The following is a 21,826-nucleotide window of genomic DNA, read 5'->3' as shown; positions in this document are numbered from 1 at the left end:
CCTAGTTATGGAAGTCCTTGCCTTGAACGCACCAGGATCCTATATGGGTACTGGTTCATGTCCCAGCAGCTCTACTTCCCATCCAGCTCCCTGCTTGTGGCCTGGGAAAGCAGTCGAGGACGGCCCAGCGCCTTGGAACCCTGTACCTGTGTGGGAGACAAAGAAGAAGCTCCTGGCTCCTGGGTTTGGATTGGCTCAGCATCTATATATATAAAGTATATATATCTTTATCCTTGAGGCCAGTGCTGCCAGCTACCAGGTTAAGCTTCTATCTGTGTGCCAGCATCTCTAATGGGCACTGGTTCAAATCCCTGCTGCTCCACTTCCAGTCCAGCTTCCTGCTAATGGCCTGGGAACATAGCATAAAATGGCTGAAGAGCTTTCCTCTACATGCTTATGGAAGACCCAGAAGAAATTCTTGGGTCCTGGCTCGGACCAGCCCAGTTTTTGTCATTGCGACCATGTAAGGAATAAACCTGCGGATGGAAGATCTCTGTCTCTTATTTTTATTGCAAAGGCCGATTTACAGAAGACGAGACAGAGAGAAAGGTCTTCTGTATGTTGGTTCACTCTACAAGTGGCTGCCGTGTCTGTAGCAGAAAAGAGCCAAAGCCAGGAACCAGGAGCCTCTTCCGGGTCTCCCACACGGGTGCAGGGTCCCAAGGCTTTGGGCCGTCCTTGGTTGCCTTCCCGGGCCACAAGCAGGGAGCTGGATGGGAAGTGTGGCCACTGGGACACGATCCAGTGCTCTTATGGGATTTGGCACATGCAAGGCAATGATTTAGCCACTGATCTATTGCACTGTGTCAATCCAATAAAGAGAAATCTTAAAAAAAAACACCAAAGTAGTTCCAAGTCTGATGAATAAAAATAAATCTTCTATGTTTTCTTCCACATAAACTGACCTTTATTTGAGGCTTAACTTCCTTCTTTTTTTTTTTTTTTAAAGATTTATTTATTTATTGGAAAGTCAGATATACAGAGAGGAAGATCTTCCATCCGATGATTCACTCCCCAAGTGAGCGCAACGGCCAGTGCTATGCCGATCCGAAGCCAGGAGCCAGGAACTTCTTTCCGGGTTTCCCAGAGGGGTGCAGGGTCCCAAGGCTTTGGGCCGTCCTCTGCTGCTTTCCCAGGCCACAAGCAGGGAGCTGGATAGGAAGTGGAGCTGCTGGGATTAGAACTGGGGCCCATATGGGATCCCGGCACGTTCAAGGGGAGGACTTTAGCCACTAGGCCACGCCGCCGGGCCCTTAACTTCCTTCTTGAAAGATAGGAAATGTGGAAGAAAAAGATATTGGACAACTTGGAAACTGATTCACACTGTATGGAAGTGTTTGCCCTGGATTATTAATCTAAGCTTTGCTCCTCTAGGCACCTGCGCTTCATTGGTAGAAGGCAGTGGTGTGCTGACGTGGTGTGCTGACGTCTCGGCTCCAGTGTCTGCCTGCTGACGTGTGTGCTGCGGGAGCGGCAGGCGTTCAGACCTAACGCGTCCACAGGGACAGTCTTGATCTTCCTTTTCCTCTTCTGAGCCTCCTGCTCCTATCATAATTCAGGGATTGACAGTCCTACCGTTCCAGTCTCTTGATCAGAAAATCTTGTCACCAAATACACTAAAACCTGCCTGCTCTCCCCAGGGCACTGCAGCTATGTCCTATCCAGCCCCGATGCTCTCCACTTTGGGTGCTAACTTGAAAAACATAGCTGCAATAATTTGTTCCCAGTGAGAGGTAGAGTTTGGCTGCCTTCGTAGAATGAGGTAGAAGTGACGTGCGGTGTTGGTTCTGGAACCTAAGCCTCGGGTGCTAACACATCGTGGGCATTAGCTGTTCTGGAACACCTGGCCATGTGGAAAGGCAAGGCAGGCTAGACTGCTGTGTGAGAGAGCGCATGCTTACAATTCGTGTATGAAGCTTCTAAGATTCCACATGATGAGGACGACGACGTTTAAATTTAATTGAATGGGAAGAGTATGGTTAGACTTCAGCAAATCACCTCAAGTATGTGAGAACGCTGGTAGCGTATGACTGAGTATATTCTTCCCTTAACCTTCAAATAGCTAGACGGAATGTTTTCTTTCCTTTTTTTTTTTTTTTTGAAGATTTATTTTATTGGAAAGACAGGTGTACAGAGAGGAGGAGAGATAGAGAGGAAGAGCTTCCGTCTGATGATTCACTCCCCAAGTGAGCGCAACAGCCAGTGCTGCGCCGATCCGAAGCCAGGAGCCAGGAACTTCTTCCAGTTCTCCCACGCGGGTGCAGGGTCCCAAGGCTTTGGGCCGTCTTCAACTGCTTTCCCAGACCACAAGCAGGGAGCTGGATGGGAAGTGGAGCTGCCGGGATTAGAACTGGCACCCATAAGGGATCCCGGCGCATGCAAGGTGAGGACTGTAACCATTACACTATCGCACCGGGTCCTAGAGGGAATATTTTCAGACTCAGCTTGTGACTCCTCTGTTCAGCACCCGTCGGTGGGTTTCTGCTTCATTCATAATGAAGGCCAACGTTAGAGGCTACCCTTTGCTTCCGACCTTGTCTCTGCTTACTCTGATCCCCACACACAAGCCACCTGACTCTTTACCCATTGAGCCATCCACCATGGTGCCACAGTCCTTGGCAGCTCTGTCTTCTTCAGCCTGGCGTGCTTTTCTCCTGATTTCTGCATCAGAGCAATATTCTTGAACAAGTGCTTCTTCCTTCTTACCTCTTTACCCCTGCCCTGCTTCTTTTTCTTCATAGCTCTTACTACTATTTGGCATATGGTTATTCATATTTCTCTACTGAGAAATGTTTGTAGAACCTCAAACAGGGTGTAGCATAATGCAAATATGTTCTCAGTAGGTGTGTGTTGAAGGAGTGAATTGATTTCTGTCGCTACCAGTTCTTATGCTGGCTAATGAGGGAATATACAGTGGGCAACATGCAACTTCAAATGCGGATAGCTCTCATGGGTTTAAAACTGTCCATATATTCGTCAGTTAGCAGTACTGATTCTGTGCTTCCTGGTTCTGTAAGTGTACAATAAAGACACAAAGATATATGTACATATCCATAGCCAAATGCATTTGGACTTCAGGTAGTGTTATGGAGCGTGAGAGAAGTCGCACTGGACACAAGTGTGGGGTGTTAGGAGGAGTCTTTTAAAATTTTTTTGTTTTTTGATGATGTTTCTACAGTTGAGAAGGTTGCCGCTCGTGTGGACTGATTAGGATGGGAAGGGTCAAGGAATGGGGAAAGTGGATGAGACTATTTGTTTCCATTTTTTTTTTCCCTTCCTGTATTTGGGGGAAGTGGAGTTAGAGGAGGAGAGGGCTGCACCCAGTGTCCTAACTGCATTAGTACCCAGGAATGGGGGGATGGCTGCCCCGTGGCACCTCAGGGTCCCCAGTGTGGAGCGTGCTCTGAGAGCTTTTGATGGTTCTCAAGTGCTGTTGAATTTGTTGCTGCAAGAATGAGGAAGACTTTCCAAGGTCCGTTAACTGACATAGTCCACCTTAGAGTCTCCATTTACCTGGATGTTTGCTTGCAACGCTTGGCTGGGGTAGCTACTCAGTTCATTCTGCCCTCCATCCTTTGCTGTGGTACCAGATGTCTTCTGCAGGCCCCAATGGACTGCCATGTCTCCCACGTGCATCTGGGCATGCCGTCCACTGCACCATCTTCAGCAACTGAGGAGGCCCAGTTCTGGCTCATGGACACCAAGGTCAGACCGCAAATCCTGCGATTCTCCCCATGGTTGGAGTTCTTAGTCCAGCAGTTCAGTTGGGGGGGTGGGTCCCCCAAGATCTTGTCTGAGGTGACTCCAGACCTAGCTCCTGTGTGCTTGCCAATACAGGGTCTGGCTTAGTCAGTCACCAACATCAGCATGTACACACGCACTGGTGGTTGTAGTGGCTTAGTCAGTTCTGTCCCCAGCCCCATCTCTTACACAAACTGATGGATGCTGCAACCCAGGCCACTCCTGCCCACCACTTGGCCCACATGCATACCAGTGGGAACTGCAGCCTAACTGGAGTAACCCTACCAGGCCTGCCCCCAGTGTTGGGTCCTGCACCTACCAATATGTGCAGCAGACTGGTCCAGTCTGTCCCACATCCCATTTGGCTTTTGTACACACCAGTGGGTGCTATAGCATAGCTCAGCTCAACCAACCTCACTATACAGCTCACACTTATGCTGGCAGGTGCTACTGCCTGCCTACCCAGTCCCGCCTGCAGCACTAGTTCTCATGCTGAGCAGCGGGAGTTATAGCTCATCAGAGAGGTGCCCAGTTTCCCTACTAGGCACACACCCAGCCCTGAATCTTGCACTTTTGAGGTGGTTCTGCAGTCTGGATTGACAGGACTTGCCACCATTCCCAGTGCTTGCCAGCTGATGTTGCAGAAAAGCTCAACCAGCCTGCACTTATTCTGGTTCCTGCATACGCCAGTGGATACAGTCGCTTAGCCCAGCCTGGCTTTCTCCCTAATCCAGTGTGCATGCAGGTTGATGGCTGTTGTGGCCTAGCCTAGCCTAGCCTGCCCCCAGTCCCAGTTCTCACACTCACCCACAGGAACAGTGTGGCTCCAGCAGGAGAGTCCTCACTGCTCCCCTACCATAATTATCCCCCATCCCCACAATTGTCACATGTGCTGGTGGCTTCTGCCACCCAGTCTGGCATGGCCCGTCTCACCTTGGTATTTGCTGATCAGTGCTGTATCCCAGCTTGGCCCAGCTTGCCTCCAGTTCCAGCTCATGCTGGTGGGTGCTGGAACCTAGCCCAGCCTGGATTACCCCCAGTCCCAGCTCTAGTGTGAACTGACTGATGTTGTGGCCCAACCTGGCCTGTCCTACATGCCATCCTGGTTCTCATATCTAACAGTGGATGTTAAGAACTGGCCCAGCCTTGCCCACCCCCAGACCTGACCCACACGTGTGCTGGTGGGTACTGTGACCTCACCTGGTTTGGGGTTGTTTCTGATCTTGATTCTTGCGCTCACCTGCAGGACTGCCTTCAGACAGAGGAGATCCCCCAAATTCCTCTATCAAGTCTCCTTCCAGTTGCAGATCTCATGCACACCGGTGGGTCCTTGGCCCAGTCTGAGTTAGTCTACCTCCTATCCTGGTAGGTACAGTGGCCTTGCCCAGCCAGTCTACCCTCAAACCCAGCTCTTACATGATTCTTTGGGTGCCAAGACCTAGTGCAGCCTGTCCCACACTCACCCTGGCTCTTAACACCAGCAGGTGCTGGAGTCTAGCCCAGACTGACATACCCCAGACCCGGTCCACACCCATGCTGAGGTATTCTGCCCAGTTTATTGCACCCATTCTGACTCTTGCACTCACCAGTAGGAACTACAACCCAGCTGGGGCGTCCTCTTGGCTGCCAGATGCCACAGATCTTGTGCATGCCTTTGGTTATTCTGATCCAGCCTGGCATAGCCTATCCTTTGTCTTGGCTTTTTCCATAAGGTGCTGCAGCCTGGCCTGGCCCAGCCCACCCCTAGTACCAACCTTCATTGGTGGGTTTAGCAGACTAGCCCTGCCCAGCCTGCCACCATCCCTGGCTTTCATGCAAACCAGCAAGTCAGTAGGTGTGATAGTCTGGCCCAGCATGACCCGCACTCTTATCCTGGCTCCTGCACATGTCAGTGTGCTAAGGTTTGGCCAAGTCTTGCCCAGTCTGCATGCCCCAGAATCATCCCTCACACTTGGTGACAAGTGGAGCAATTTTGCTCGGCTTGACCAACACCCAGCCCTGACGCGTGTGCTAAGCAGCAGGAGCTACAGCACACTAGGGGAGTTTCCCAAGTTCCCCTTTCAGGCCCATTTGCAGATGCAGATCTCATGTGTGCCAGTGCATGCTACGCCCTTACCCAACATAGTTTGCCCTCTCTGTCTTGGCCTTTGTGTGTGCTGGTGCATGTTGCAGTGCAGCCTGCCACGCATACTGTGTGTACCTGTGGGTGTTGCAGTCTGGACCAGCCCTGCCTGTTCCCAACCCCAGTACCCATGAGTGTTGGGGGAGTTCCATGGCCATGTAACTCAGCCCATCAGCTGCTTCAGCTCTTAAGCAAACTGTTGGGTATTGCAGTTCACAGGGGTGAGCCCACATATCCCCCGCAGAATCTGCCTCTAGATATGTGGTGCTTTTATGTGCTGATTAGTGCCATGGCCCAGCCTAATGTTTCCCATCCCCTATTCTGACACTCACTGGCGGGTACTGTGATCCAGCCCTGCTATGTAGGCTCCCAGCCCTAACTTTAGTGCAGGCCAGAGGGTAGTAGTCAGTGGTGGTTGATGCTTAACTACCCCAGCTCAGGTCTCCCATGTAGGCTAGTACATCAGTCTGATCCTGGAAGGTCCTCCAGCTTCCTTCCTCCAAACCATTCAGCCTCATCCCCCTCACTTACTTGCAATTACTGTGGCCTTGTTGGTGGAAGTCCCCGGAAGTCATTCCTCACCTGTAACATACTCCCTCAATGGTCCTCCATCCCACATATCTGATACCCCTTTCCCTGGTCAATCCACAGTCCCCACACCCACGAGTGCATGGGTTCCCCAGCTCGTTGTTCTAGCAGGGCAATGTGCTGGCCTGGGGTCCTGCCTACGTACTCAGGACCCCCGATGCAGCCCTCTGGCAGATGTGCTGCCCTGGGTTGCTACCCCTCCACCCAGCCAGGACTCAAGCATAATGAGTCCACAAGCCCCATCTACCAGTATATCATGCCAGCACGACAGCCTGGGGCCCTAACTCCACCCCACCCCTGCCTGCCTGGGACCCAAACTTGTGTGGGAGTTCCCAGGCCTGCTCCTCTCTGCCGGCCCCCAGCCCAAGTCTTCTTGTCCCCTGAGGACCACCTAGGTGTCGCCACAACAGAGGGAAGAGAGGAGCCTAGGCCAGGAGGAGCATGTTGTCCGAGCTTGGCAACAGTAGCTGCCACTAGACTGCCATTGGCTCAGGAGGAGGAGGAAGGGTGGGGTGCCTGGACCTGTTTCTGTGCTGTCCGCATCGCCCATCCAGCAAGCCTGACCGCTGTGGTAAGGTGCTAGCTGTCACCCAACTTCACCCCATCATAGTGGTATTTCTGCTGTGAATTTTCACATGTCTCGTTTGCATATCATAGATTCCATTAAGTCCTGCCATACCTGAATTTGGTAGATTTTAAGTAGTATTTTTCTAATTTTTTTTTTCTTTTGTCAGAGTTCTTGTAATGAGACAGCTTGACATTTTTGCTTAGGTCATTGTTGAGCACTTGCAGCAAAGCTCCAGGGGTGGGAGCAGGACGAGGGGTCACACTGAAAGGACTTTGAGGAGTGAGCCAGAGGGAAAGGGTGTAGGCCCTTCCTCTCTCTCCTTCTCTTTCCCTCTCTCTATTTCTCTCTCTCCCTCCCACCTCTCCTTACTCTGTCTTCCCCTCTCTCTTTCTCTTCTTCTATCCCATCCTCTCTCACCCTCTCTTTGTCTCCCCCCTTCCTCTTTCTCTCTGTGTCTCTCATTCTCTCTTGCTTTCACTCGGCCTCTGTGTCTTGCCTTTCAAATAAAGTTCAAAAAACTTAAAAGTCAAATACGCATCAACACCTATGTAAATACGAATAAAGGGACATTTTCAAAGCTATACACAAAGTATTTGAGAAAGTTCTACTGAAACCTGGAATAAAGAATGTTTACATTGGTCATTACTGTGTGACATCATATTGACAGAATTAACTGCCACACTCAAGCATGAGAATTTAGACAGAAATGCAGTACGTTGGGAAGGGGGCAGGGAGAGCTAGTGTATGTGGGAACAATGTGCTGGTGTACGCTGACATCTGAGTAGCTCCAGAAAACCTGAACGAGATCTGAGTAAGATGGCACTACGTAAAATTAGCAGATAAAACCCAATGCTCTTTTTTATGGTGAAAAACATATATGTTTGGAATTAGAAAGCTGGAAGCAGTTTCGATGCCCCCAGGTTTGTTGCTGTCATCCAGAGCATCATAGCAGGAGCCAGCCGCAGGTATGCCTTCTTTTCTGCATCAGGCCTGATCAGGATGTTGGCTTGGGCCGCATCAGTGTCCTAGTGTTGTTCTGGGGCTTGTAGGCCTTGACATCCACAGTGAAAAGAGTGTGTTGTTGTCTTCTGTCATGATGATGGCACCATGGTCAAGCTTTTTCCTCCTGGCAGTGCTGTTCCCAGGGTATTTGGACTGCTACCACAGGCGGAGTGTGCTGGGCCTGGGGAAGGTGGCGGGGGAGGGGGGGCGACATGCGGATCTTCTGTGGCTGTGGACACGGTCCAGCATCGCCTTCTCGGCCTTCAGAGCCTCCCCTTGGGCTTCAGCTTTGTGGCTTTGCGGGGGGAGGAGTTTGTTTCTTTGCCTTTGGTGCCATCTTGATGACAAGACCCAATACTTTGTCATATTCATGATAATTTAGTCTGAAAATATACTGGAAGTCTATAACATCAAACATCCATTAACATCAAGCAAAAAATTTAAGCACAAACGTGAGATTAAGGCAACCCCACAGGACAGAGCATTCCTGACTGGCGCAGAATTAGAGCTGAACAAGGGGAAAGGCGAGTCATATGTCATGTTCACGGACGGAATAACTTGGCGTTGCAAAGACACCACTTCTGCGTAACCGAAGGCATTAATGAATTCTTATCCCACTAAAGCTTTTTTTTTTTTTTCCTTTTTTCTGGTGCAAAACAAGTGATACTAAAAGTCGTATGGAAAAGCAAACTAAAAAGAATGAAGAACTGAGAAACTCCTGAGGGGCAGACGTTTAATCTGGCGGTTAGGTGCCTGCAACCCTGAGGGGCAGACGTTTAATCCAGCTGTTAGGTGCCTGCAACCCGCACTGAAGTACCTGGTCCATGTCTTAGGTCTACCCCAACTCCCTGCTAACATGTATTCCTGGAGGCGGCAGGTGGGGGTTCAAGCAGCTGGGTCCCTCCACCCACTTGTGAGAGCTGATCATGTTCATGGTAGGGGCGTTTGGAACACGAACCAGCAGATGAGAGCTTGCTTCCCCTCTCTCTCTTTCTCCCTCATTCTCTCTTCCTGCTTCTCAAAGCAAAATAAATGAAAACTTAAAGAAGGAGAAACCCCAGCCTGAGGAGGACATGCCTGCCACAGGCCTCTGCTGAGAGCTGAAACCGTTGTGGCAGGGCTGTGTGGGAACACTGCTCCATTCCATTGGCCACAAACCTACAGGTGCTCTGAAAACAGCGTTAGCAAGAAAACTGCATGGATGTGTGTGGCGCAGATTCATAGGTTGGCCTGTGATACAGAATAGAGGGTTCAGAAATAGTAAGTAAAGGAACTAAAATATAGTAAAGATAGCAGCTCGTATCATGAAAGAGAAGATAGGATAATTGCATACATATTTGGTAAGTGATGAAATCAGTTCCATACCCCACACTGCGTTCCTGGATGAACTACAAAGGGATATTGTGTGTGTGTTTCATATTTAACTTTTTATTTTAAAATAATTCCGGATTTGTGAAAAACAGTATAAATAATGGTCATAAATCATTCACCTAGACTCCTCAGTTGTTATTTTGCCATAAATCCTTTGTACTTTGTTCCTTCTCTGCCTTAAATGTTAGAGTAAGCTGCGAATATGGCGTCCCATAAATACTTCAGCATTATTGTTAGGAGTAAGAACGTTTCCTCACGCAGGAAGAGACGATGCAGAAAGCGGGGATTAGCGCTGAGCAAGCCTTTCTGCAGGATTCTGTTGTCCTTCAGTCCTGTGTTCAGCTCCACAACCCAGGCTAGGATCGTGTGTTTCTGTAGCAGCGGCCGTGTCTCTGTGTCCTTTAACTTGAAAAGGTTCCTCAGCCTGTATGTTTTATGACCGTGCCGTTTTCTTAAATAGTATTTTTATTTTGAATCTGAATGCCTGAACGCCCCTCCATTCGGGTGTATCCCATGCCTCCTCGTGATTCACTTCGGAGTAGATGCTTCCAGCAAGAACAGCACTGAAACACCGTCGCTGCTTGTGCCATCAGGTTTCTCTGTCCTGGAAAGGGTCTGTTTCCCTTTGTAATGGATACGTGTTCTGCTCAACTCAGAGATGCTCTAGGCAGATTTCCCATCCCAGGAAAGGCTTGCTGCCCAATTGTGGCGGCTGTGGTTGGCAGACAACTTCGGCAGAGCTGCCGAGTCTTGGAGCTTGACTCGACCGAGGTCACCCCTTGCTGGGGCAGCCCACGTTCTGCGCCTGACTTGGGCAGCTCTGCTCACTTGAGCTCTTCGCTGGTTACCGAAGCAGGGCTGCATCGCAATTAGATTTCTCCCTCAGTGCAGTTCTGCTTCCTCCGCTTGCTTCCACAGTGTGGTTCCCTGCTGAATATATGGACCCCGAACCGTCTCAGCATCTGATTTCAGGGAAGCTAATCTGAGACAGTATCGTATGTGGAAACACTTTGAACCGCTCTAAATAATCCACTCCTTGTTACTTATAGTTATTCTTTGTAAAGCATCTTTCCAGGATTTTTGCTTCATTTTTTTTTTTGTAAATTCTATCACATCTGCATTTATTAAAATGCTACTACTATAAGGAACAGTTCATCAACTCTTAGAATTTTATTTATTGAATCATTCATGTACATCCATATACACTTGGGGATTATAATCCAGCATTTATTTTGCTGCTCAAATTATCCCACACTTGGCCAGTGAGAGTCCTGTCAATTTGTTTTCTGTGTCATAATGTCACACATTCTCATAATTTTTAGGACTTTGTTGCTTTCTGGCAGCACACATTTTTCAGGCTCATTTGATACTTTTCCTTCTCCTTCTCCTGGATTTGGTCATTTCATTATGGACCAAATATGAATTTTACAAACTGAATATTTGGGGGTTCTGCCTAGCAGGGCTAGGCCATAGTACCCACCAGTGTGTCGAGGAAGGGGCTGAGCCATGTGAGGCTGCGCTGTGGCACCAACCGGAATGTGAGAAAATTGGGTGTGGGAGCAGATTCTGTAGGGGATTTGTGTACTGCAGCACCCACAGGTTTGCATGAGAGCTAGGGGTGATGATGGGCCAAGCCGGGCATGTTCACAGAACTCATCTCACTCACGCTCACTGGAGCTGGCCGTGCTGGGCCAGGCTGCAGCACATGTCAGCACATGCAAAGGATGCAACAAGTGGCAGACTATGCCAGTCAGTGCCTAGTACCCACCAACACATGTGAGAGCCAGGACTGGGAACTGGCAGGGGAACTTAAGGAACTCTTCTGCTAGGCCACAGCTCCTGTTGGTGAGCACAAGAGCAGGGTTTGGTGGGCCAAGCCAGGTAAGGCTGCAGAATGTGTAAGAACTGAGCCTGGATGTGAGTGGGAGCCAGGACAGGGTGGGGGCTGCACTAGACTAGGCTGTTGCACCCACCGATTGGCATGAGAGCCAGGGCTGGTGAAGTCCAGGTTCAGGTAGGCTGCAGCACCCATCATTGACTGGTGGTGGACTATGTCAGGCTGCGTAGAAGCACCTGCCCACACATGCAAGATCTGGGGCTGGGTAGGTCTTGGAGGGGACCATGGGAACTCCCATGCTAGGTGAGTGCAAGAGCTTGGACCAGGAGCAAACCAGGCTGAACAAGGCTGCAGCATCCCTCAACATGCATGTGGTCTGGATCCAGAGCCTGGGCCAATTGGTCTAGACTCCATCTTCCACTGGCGCTCATGAGAGAGAGAGCCAGAGTGGGTATGGGAGAGGCTGGGCTAGATCCCGGCACCTGCTGATTTACATGAGAGCCAGGTCTGGGGGTGAGCCAGGCTATAGCAATGAATCTGCCAACATCTCACACTGCTGGTTAGAGTATAGAAGGGTTCTAGCCCCTGTGTCAGAGACTTTGGAAAAAAAATTAGAAACATAGATTTGTTTTGGTTTGTTAATACCACTATTGAGAAACGACACCAAAAATAAACTTCCCCAAGTAACACATGCACATGATCATCTATTGCCAAATTGTAATCGCAAAAAACTGAAGACACCGCACATGGCCTAAGCCTGGTGATGTAACTGAGTGTCTACCTAGAGGGACGCAGTGCAGCACTTCACAGAAGCAGCCCACTGTGTGTGCTCATGCACGGTGATTTCTAGAACTTCAGGATGTTTCACAAGACTTCTCAGCTATTCAGGAAGTCACCGCCCTGGGATTCTGGGAAGATGACTTTTGAATTGCCATACATTTCTGCATGAAAATGCAACATCTTGACTAACATCTGTAACAAGACTAGCTTGATGAAAGTAAGAGCGGGCTTCGGATAATCAAAGTGACTACAGGCAGGGGTACAGCTTGAACCCGGATAGAAACATTGTCTTCTTGAAGACCCCAAACTAAATGAAGATTTTAAGGAAGAGAAAGTAAGTTTTTAATGGTAGTGAATATATGCCTTAACAGTGTAGAGACAGCCAAGTATTAGAGAATGGAGAACTTATGGGGAAAATTTCTTAAACTTGCATGTGATATGACTTGCTGGTCTCATTATCTTCTGATTGCTCGGTTAGTATTATGGGGTATTCTTCACCCCTGTGGCCTTGAGAAATAGGGGAGATTCAAATGTTAGACGATGCTAAATAAAACTTGTGTAGATTTGAATTTTTATTGGAAATAGAAGTATACACTCATGCAAAGTTTTTTTTTTTTTGAAACAGACAAAGTTGATTACCAGACTAATCCTTCATATGGAAGATTCTATTAAAAAGCAAAGTCACAGGATACAAGATGAATAAGCAAAACTTTGTTGCATTTCTAGACAGCCATGAGCAATTAAACATGGAAATGTGGACAGGTGTTTGGTGCAGTGGGTAAAGATGGTAGTGCCGGAGTGGGTCACTGCTCTGTTTCTGATCTGGCTTCCTCCTGATGCGCATCCTGGGCAGGTGGGCCCCAGGGAGGGCGGGGTCTGCGTGGAACTCTGGGTTCCTGGCTGCAGCCTTGCCCAGCACTGCCTGTTGTGGGCATTGACCAACTGATAGAAAATCTCCTTCTGTCTCCCTGCCTTACAAATATACTGTTTCTAACAGCATCAAAAACATGAGATCTTTTAGAGAAATATGATGAAATATGTACAAGCTTTTTTTTTTAAGACTTATTTTATTTTCATTACAAAGTCAGATATACAGAGAGGAGAGACAGAAAGATCTTCCATCCGATGACTCACTCCCCAAGTGACCACAATGGCCGGTGCTATACTGATCCGAAGCCAGGAGCCAGGAACCTCTTCCAGGTCTCCCACATGGGTGCAGAGTCCCAAGGCTTTGGGCCGTCCTCGACTGCTTTCCCAGGCCACAAGCAGGGAGCTGGGCGGGAAGTGGAGCTGCCGGGATTAGATCTGGCACCCATATGGGATCCCAGGGCCTTCAAGGCGAGGACTTCAGCTGCTAGGCCACGCCGCCGGGCCCAAAATATGTACAAGCTTTTGTGTATTGATAAAATGCGAAAAGGAAATTCGTAGAATTGTGGACATTTTTTCCTAATTTATTGTTGGTGTTCATTTTCTTGTATGTTTTTTTAAGCATTTATTTTCTTTTTTTATGTAATCAGATATATCAGTCTTTTAAAAAAAATATTTATTTATTTTTATTGCAAAGTCAAATTACAGAGAGGAGGAGAGACAGAGAGGAAGATCTTCTATCCGCGAATTCACTCCCTAAAGGGCCACAACAGCCAAAGCTGTGCCAATCCGAAGCCAGGAGCCCAGAGCCTCTTCCAGGTCCCCCATGTGGGTGCAGGGTTGCAAGGCTTTGGGCCATCCTCGACTGCTCTCCCAAGCCGCAAGCAGGGAGCTGGATGGGAAGTGGGACCCACAAGGATTAGAACCGGTGCCCACAGGGGATCCCGGCGTGTGCAAGGCGAGGATTTAGCTGCTAGGCTACAGCGCCGGGACATGTGTCCATCTTTTTGTAATGGCATCTAGGTTTTATGTCATTGTCTGAAAAACCTAATCTCTAAAATTATATATATCCAGGATTCATGAACTTACGTAGTTTGATTTTGGGCTTTAAAAAATTTAAATCTGGGGACTGGCTTAACCTGCTGTTTACCTCTTGCCGGCCCACGTGCTTATACCGGTTTGAGCCCTGGCTACTCCACTTCAGATCCAGCTTCTTGTTAATGTGCCTGGGAAAGCAGCGGAGGAAGGCCCAATTCCTTGGGACCCTGTACCCAGGCAGGAGACCTGAATGAAGCTCCTGCTCCTGGCTTCAGCCTGGGCCAGACCTGGCTGCTGAGACCATTGGGGGAGTGAACCAGAGGATGGAAGGTTTATCACTTCTTCTCTCTCTTAGAAGCCTAGGATGGTGACTTTCTGAATAGCTCAAATGTCTGGAGAAACATCCTACAAGTTCTTGAAGTCATGCTGTATTAGCACACAGAGTTATTTCTGTGAAGTGCTGCACCAGCTCCCTCTGTGTAGACCCTCAGTTACATCACCAGGCTTCAGACTCAGTGGGCTCTTCTTTTAGTATTTTTGTTGAGATGAAGTTAAACTTAATATCAGCTTTTATACACTATCACGTCATGCATATATAATGTATTAATTATTTGCTTTGTCAGTGACTGTAGTAGCAAGAGTGATAACATTTGCCTTTTTTACAAACATTTATTGTATTTCTTTTTAAGACAGAAAGAGAGGGAGACACAGAAATCTTCCATCTACTGATTCACTCCCCAGATGGCCACAATGGCCAGGGCTGGTAAGGGCTTCATCCAGGTCTGCCACATGGCTGCAGGGACGCAGGGACCTGCGCCATCTTCTGCTGCTCTCCCGGGCTCGTAGGAGTGAGCTGCCTTGGAAGTAGAGCAGCCGAGACTTGAGCCAGCACCATGGGAGATGCTGGACCCAATGTTGGCCTTTTCAATCTTTATGCCACAAATCCGTTTCTGTTTTATAGTTGTGTGGCTAGTATATTGCTCCCCAGTCACTTTCACGTCATGGCATACACAGAAAATTAGTCTCTTGTAGTGTAAATAGAACATGCCACGTGAGGTCAGTGGTGACCGGCACAGTATCGAACGACTGCAGGCCCTGACAGGTGTGCGATGGCCCAGAGGCTTGCAGCTGTCCACAGGCGTGTCTGTCTTTGCCTTCTCAAGGACTACTGATTGTGAACATGCTCTGTTGTTCCTGACGTTAGTGATAACACTGCTGGATACGATCTCATTTAATTATGCTGGTTTATGAATTTATATCATATACATATATTGCAATAAGGAAGTATCCTGTTGTACCAAGTTTTGGGGAAAAAATGAATATGGACTTAAATATTTTTTAAGCATTGCTGCTCTGCACCACACTTTGAGTCTAACACAAGGAATACAATGGGAGACGCTGTAAGAAAGAGAACAGGTTTGAACATACTTTAGTTCAAATTCTGTCCACACGATGCATGTTGACTCTGTGACCTTAGGTAAAGCATTTTAGCACTTGGAGCCAGAGATAACTTCTTTGCAAACCGGAGCTGATGGTAATTTTGAGGGTTGCAAATGCTCTAAGACGTGATTCCGCACTTCTGGGAACACGCAGCTCTTGGGGACAAAAGGACCCTCAGCCCACCAGGTGGAGTGGCCACATGTGACATCAGAGAGCCTGGTTCATGACTTCCAGCTCTTGACTCCAGCGACTTAGAGGCAGCAGTGATGGCCCAAGAAACTGAGCTCTTGAAACCGCCGTGGGAGCCCTGAGTTGACTGCTTGATTCCCAGCTTTAGCTTTAGCAGGAATCATTGTGGACATTTGAGGAGTTTGTGCCAGCAGGTGGAGGAGCTTGCTTGCTTTCTTTTCAAATACTTTTTTTTTTTTAAAGATTTGCTATTTTTTTTTTTTTTACTACAAAGTCAAACATATATATAGAGAGAGGAGGAGAGACAGAGAGAAATATCTTTCGTCCATTGATTCATTCCCCAAGTGCGCACAATGGCCAGAGCTGCGCCAGTCCGAAGCCAGGAGCTCTTCCGGGTCTCCCACGCGGATGCAGGGTCCCCAAGCTTTGGGTCATCCTCGACTGCTTACCCAGGCCACAAGCAGGAAGCTGAATGGGAAGTAGGGCCACCAGGATTTAAAACTGGTGCCCATATGGGATCCTGGTGCGTTCAAGGCGAGGACTTCAGCCACTAGGTCACCGCATCGGGCCTCAAATAAAATTTTTTTTTTCCCTTAAAAACTAACTGCAGGGACTAGTGAAGTAGCACTGCGGGTTAAAGTGTTATTTGTGATGTTGGCATCCATTATCAGAGCGTTAGTTCTTTTTTCTTACATTATTAATTATTTTTATTTTTGGTGATTTTTACATAGTTCATTAGGGTGATTAGGGACTAGGGCTACAGGAAGGTGGGTGAGATCACCATTTCCACGTTTTCTTTTTTGGCTTCCTGTATCAGGGGGAAGGGCGGAGACAAGGAGAGAAGCCACACCCAGCCTCCCAAATGCCTCTGCACCCTGGGATGGAGGACAGCCACCCAACACCACCCCAGAATTCACGATGTGGGGCATGCTCTGGGGGTCCTACTCGTGAGGTTTCAATAGTTGAACAGTTCTGAATTACTGCCAATCTCGCCACTCCAAGCACAATGAAATCTCTCCAGAATCCAGAGTCTCTGTTTGCCCAGTTATTCACTGCCAGCACTTGATCGATTTGTTCTGTCCTCTGTCGTGGTACCAGGTGTCCTCTGCATGCTCCAATGGACTGCCATATCCTCCATGTGCACCTGGATATGCTGTCCACTGCTCCATGTAAGTCACTGAGGAGGCCCAGCTCTGACACATGCACTCCATGGTCAGACCATGAAAACTGCAATTCTCTCCATGGTTGGAGTTCTGAGTCCAATGGTTCAGTTGGTGAGATTCCCCATAGAAACTTCATCTGATGTGATCCCAGACTTGATTCTTGCGTGTGCGTGCCAATACAAGGTCCGGCACAGTCTGTCGCCCCAATCAGCTTATGCACAGTTCTGTCTCCAGCCCTGTCTTTTACACAAACGAATGGTTGTTGGAGCCCAGTCCAGTCCTGCCCACCACACACTCTGCACTCATGGACGCTAGTGGAAAGTGCAGCCTAGTCGGAGCAACCTGCAATAATCCCCACCACACCAGCCCCCTGCCCTGGTTCCCATGCTTGCCAGTATGTACAGCAGTCTGCTGTAGACTCTCCCACATCCTATTCAGCTCTCATACATGTCAATGGGCATTGAAGCCTAGTTCAGCCCAACCAGCCCCACTATCCAGCCCACACACATGCTAGCGGGTGCCACTCTGTCTGGTCATGCCTGCCCCAGTGCTAGTTCTCATGCTCACCTGTTGGAGTGGCAACCCAAGAGGGAGGTGCCCACTATTTCTCCACGGGACCCACCCCCGTCCCGGATCTTGCACTCTCCAGGTGGTTCTGCAGTTTCACTTAATAGAATTTTACTCCCATGCCAGCATCTATCAGCTGATGTTGCATCAAAGTCCATCCAACCCATACTCAACTGTGGTTTATGCTTGCATCAGTAGGAACAATCAGCCCAGCCTGGCTTTCCCTTGATCCAGCTCACGAGACCAACAGGTGTTGTAACCCTGCCCAACCTGGTCTGTCCTCATCTCAACTCACGCTCTCCAATGTGAATGGTGGTCCAGTGGAGGAGACCGCCTGCCAGCTTTGCCCCTATCCCCGTTCTCACGTGTGCTGGTTGGGTACTGCGGCCCAGTCTGACATTGCCTGGTTTTCCTCAGTATTTGCCAGGGGGTGCTATAACCTGGCTGGGACCATCCCACCCTCAATTCCAGCTCACACTGGTGGGGGCTACAACTTAGCCCAGCCCAGCCAGCCCCCAGTCTTCGGATCAAAAACTAGGAGACCAGAGCCTCTTCTGGGTCTCCCACGTGGGCACAGGATCCCAAAGCTTTGGTCTGTCCTCTGCTATTTTCCCAGGCCACAAGCAGGGAGCTGGATGGGAGGTGGGGCTGCTGGAACATGCACCAGTGCCCATATGAGATCCTGGGGCATGCAAGACGTAGACTTCAGCCACTTGGCTACTGGCCTGTCTTTGTTGGATATATTAATCAAAATAGTAATGCAAGATGGAAGAAAATGTAAGAGAATTAGGGGCTGATGCATTGGCTCAACTAGCTAATCTTCCACCTCAAAGTGTTGGCATTCCTAAGGGCACAGGTTCATATCCTGGCTGTTCTACATCCTGTCCAGCTCATTGCTCGAGGCCTGGAAAGCAGTGGAAGAAGGGCTAGGTCCGTGGGAACCTGCACTTATGTGGAGACCCCAAAGAAGCTCCTGGCTTCTGACTTTGAATTGTCTCAACTCTGGCCATTGTGACCACTTGGGGAGTGAACCAGTGGACGGAAGATCTTTCTCTCTGTGTGTGTCTGCAAATCTGCCTTTCCAATAAAAGTAAACAAATCTTGGGGGCGGGGGAGGGGGAAGAAAATGTAAGAAGTAAACGCTGACTTTTGTGTACTTACTTTAATTTCTTAAATGCATGAGTGTTGGCTTCATGGCAAGCCGTCCCCATGCAGTTGGCTGCCCGTGGGGAGGACAAGCCCGGTCCTATGCTTGTGGGGGTGCTGGGGGATGCTGCCATCAGGGGTGTGATGAGACCTCATGTCTGGCAGGCAGAACAGGCGTGGGTATTTCTCACCGTATGTGGTTCATGGATTGATCAGGGACATAAGGAGGTATTTGGCAGGGAAGACTTGTGAGGGACTATGTTGCAGATGAGGAAAGCTCTGAGGGATTCCCATCGACAAGGTTATTGTACTTTCAGGTAAGGGGGGGAGGGGCGGGGGGGAGACCCAGCAATTTGGATGAAGGAAGCTGCAAGACTTTTTTTTTAAGGTTTATTTTCATTACAAAGTCAGACAGACAGAGAGGAGGAGAGACAGAGAGGAAGATCTTCCGTCCAAAGATTTCCTCCCCAAGTGACTGCAATGGCTGGTGCTGTGCCGATCCGAAGTCAGGAGCCAGGAACTTCTTCTAGGTCTCCAACCTGGGTACAGGGTCCCAAGGCTTTGGACCATCCTTGACTGCTTTCCCAGGCCACGAGCAGGGAGCTGGATGGGAAGCGGGGCTGGCGGGATTAGAACCGGCGCCCATATGGGATCCTGGTGCGTTCAAGGCAAGGACTTTAGCTGCTAGGCACCGTGCCGGGCCCGCTGCAAGAATTTTATGGGTTAGACAGATGCACCAGGCCTTGTAGGAGATCTCAGTTGGACTAGTTAGCCTGGATCACAGCTGATTGGTATCAGTACATACTAAAGCTGGGGCTGGGGACCTACCTGGCAGGGATAGATTCCAGTGTCACACAGTGAGAGTCAGAACATGGGACAGGTAATGTTAGGCTGGGCGGTGACACTAACCAGCACATGAGAGAACCAAGTCTGGGCTCAGATTCTGTGGGGAATATGTAGGCCCACCCCTGTGCAGCAGCAATATCCACTGTTTGCTTAAGAGCTGGGAGTGGTGACAGTCTGGAGTTAGGAATGACCATGGAGTCCATGATACTCAAGGCTGCCGGTATTAGGTACGGGTCGGGTAGGTCCAGGCTGCAGTATCTGTAGGCACACCCAAGAGTAAGGTTTCGGGTTGGCTGGGTCACAACAGCTACTAGTTCCTATAAATGCCAGGACAGAGGGAGCAGACTATACTAGGTAAGGACTTGGTATCTGTTGGCACATGTGAGATCTGGTTCTGGGAGTAGACCTGGTGGGAAACTCCCCTTGTGGGCTGTAGCTCCCATTGGTGAGCATGTTGGTTAGTCCTGGGTATTGGTCAGGCCGGGCAAGGTAGCTCCACTTCTCAGCAAGTATGTGGGTTGGTTCTGGAGAGAGGAGGACAGGGCAGGAGCCAGGCTGGAGTGCGAATGATGCTTGGGTAGGCTATCACACCTGCTGGTTTGCATGAATCAGGTTCGGGAGCTTACTGTGTAGAGTTAGACTGCAGCACTCGCCTGTGAGAGTTGGGACTAGGGGCAAGCTGGGACAGGTCAGGCTGCAGCATCCAATGGCACAAGATGGGGTATGGGCTATGCTAAGCTGGGTCAGAACAACCACTGGCACATGCAAGATCTGTGGCTGCAACAGGCCTGGTTGGGGAGCTAAGGGCATGCCCTTGCTTGGTTGTGGTTTCTATTGGTGAGCGCAAGAGTCAGAATGGGGACAGTGATCTGGGCAGGACATGACTAGTGTCCATAGGCATGGGTGTGGACTGGATCTGGGGTGTGCCAGAGTGTGTCTGACCTCAGCATCACTGGTGCTCATGAGAGCCAAGATAGTGTAGGACAAGCTGGGCTAGGTCTCAGCACCCGCTGAACCACATGAGAGCTATATCTGGATGTGGACGAGCTGTGGCTGGGCTATAGCAATCAACAGTAAGTTCTGGAACAGGTATAGGTCAGTTGGGCAAGGCCTCTGCTCCTGCCAGGATAGGAGGTGGACTCAAGTCAGTCTGAGCCAAGGACCCACCAGTGTGTGCAATCTGCCACTGGGAGAGATCTGATAGCGGAACTTGGGGAACTCCTTTGTTCTGAGGCTGTCCCTGCAGGTGAGTGCAAGAATCAAGATCAGAAGCATCCCCGACCATGCCAGGTCACAGTAACTGCTAGCATAAATGGGGGCAGCCACTGGCAAATCAGAACCCGGACAGGGCGCAGGACAGACTGAGTTCGGCTGCAAAACCAGCCAGTCCATATCACAGCCAGGACTGGGGGCTGGCTGGGCTAGACCGGGTGGCAGCACTCACCAGCTTCAGCTGAAACTAAGGGCATTCTGGACCAGGCCAGGCTCTAATATCAGCTGGCAACCACTGAGGTGAGGCTTATGCTAGACTGGGCTGCAGAACCTACAAGCTCACATGAGACTGGAGGCGGGGAGGATTCCCCTGCTGGGTCACTGCTTCCACAGGTGATCATGAGTACTAGGACCTGGGGTAGACCATGCCGAGAGGGGCATAACACCTGCATGTGTTCTGGATTGGGGAGATCCATGCTGAGCTAACAGACTGTATCCACTGGAGCAGGCATGAGCTGAAGTAAATGCAGGTTAATTGGGCTTTGAAGGCTTCAGCTGGTAAGTGCTGGGACTGAGTGCCAATCCTGTCAGGCAGGACTGCAGAACCACCAAACATGTACAAGAGCCTGGTAGTGGGCCTGTTAGGGAAACTGAGGCACCTCTCTGATTAGCCGTAACTCCTACTGGTGAACATGAGAACGAGAGCTGGGGGCGAGACTGGCCAGACAGGTGGTGGCACCTGCCAGTAGGGGTGTAGGCTGGATATAGGGGTTGGTTGGTGAGCTAGGATTCAACCCCCCACTGATGTATACCAGAGATGAATAGGATACAGGACCGACTGGGTCAGTCTGCTGCACACACTGGCAAGCATAGGAACCAGAGGTGGGGGCAAGCTTAGTTGGGTTCATTGGGGGTCACACCAACTAGGCTACAGTTCCCACTGGTGAATGTGAGGGCCAAGTGTGTGGTGGGCAGGAATGGGCTGTGTTACAGCATCCATTAGTTTACATAAAAAGAAGGGGTTGGAAATCGAACTGACCCAACAATTGCAACTCCCAGTGTGTGTGTGTGTGTAGACTGACATGCATGAGGGACTGAGCGGGACCCTGTATTGGCAAACACGAGAGTCAGGGCTGGGATCGCCTCAGATTAGGTTTCTGTGGGGATTCCCCCAGCTGAACTGCTGGACTCAAAATTCCAACCTTGAGGAGAATGGTAGGACCTGTGGTCTGACCATGGAACGCATGTGTTAAAATTGAACGTCCTTAGTGGTTAATTAAGACGGAGCAGTGGATGGCATGCTCAGACGCGCACAGAATATGTGATAGTTCATTGGAGCCTGCAAAGCA

The 21,826-nt window shown here is 49.6% G+C and overlaps 1 protein-coding gene across 4 annotated transcripts in view; it reads left to right on the top strand.

Annotated features, from left to right (window-relative positions):
- The window catches only part of ZDHHC20 (zinc finger DHHC-type palmitoyltransferase 20), a 78,981-nt gene that overhangs the window by 11,103 nt on the left and 46,052 nt on the right, over positions 1-21,826 (top strand). The window contains exon 1 of one of the 4 annotated variants that reach the window (XM_040988372.1): positions 11,881-12,343. The exons of the other annotated variants lie outside the window; for them this stretch is intronic. The gene's annotated coding sequence lies outside the window, so the exon portion shown is untranslated. Of the gene's footprint in view, positions 1-11,880; positions 12,344-21,826 lie in introns of those variants that run through there. 4 annotated transcript variants of the gene reach the window in all.

This window comes from Ochotona curzoniae, unplaced genomic scaffold, assembly GCF_017591425.1.
Source record: "Ochotona curzoniae isolate NIBS_2020 unplaced genomic scaffold, NIBS_Ocur_1.0 contig_4838, whole genome shotgun sequence".
Taxonomy (NCBI): Eukaryota; Metazoa; Chordata; class Mammalia; order Lagomorpha; family Ochotonidae; genus Ochotona; species Ochotona curzoniae.
This window is presented reverse-complemented; position numbering and strand designations above follow the sequence as displayed.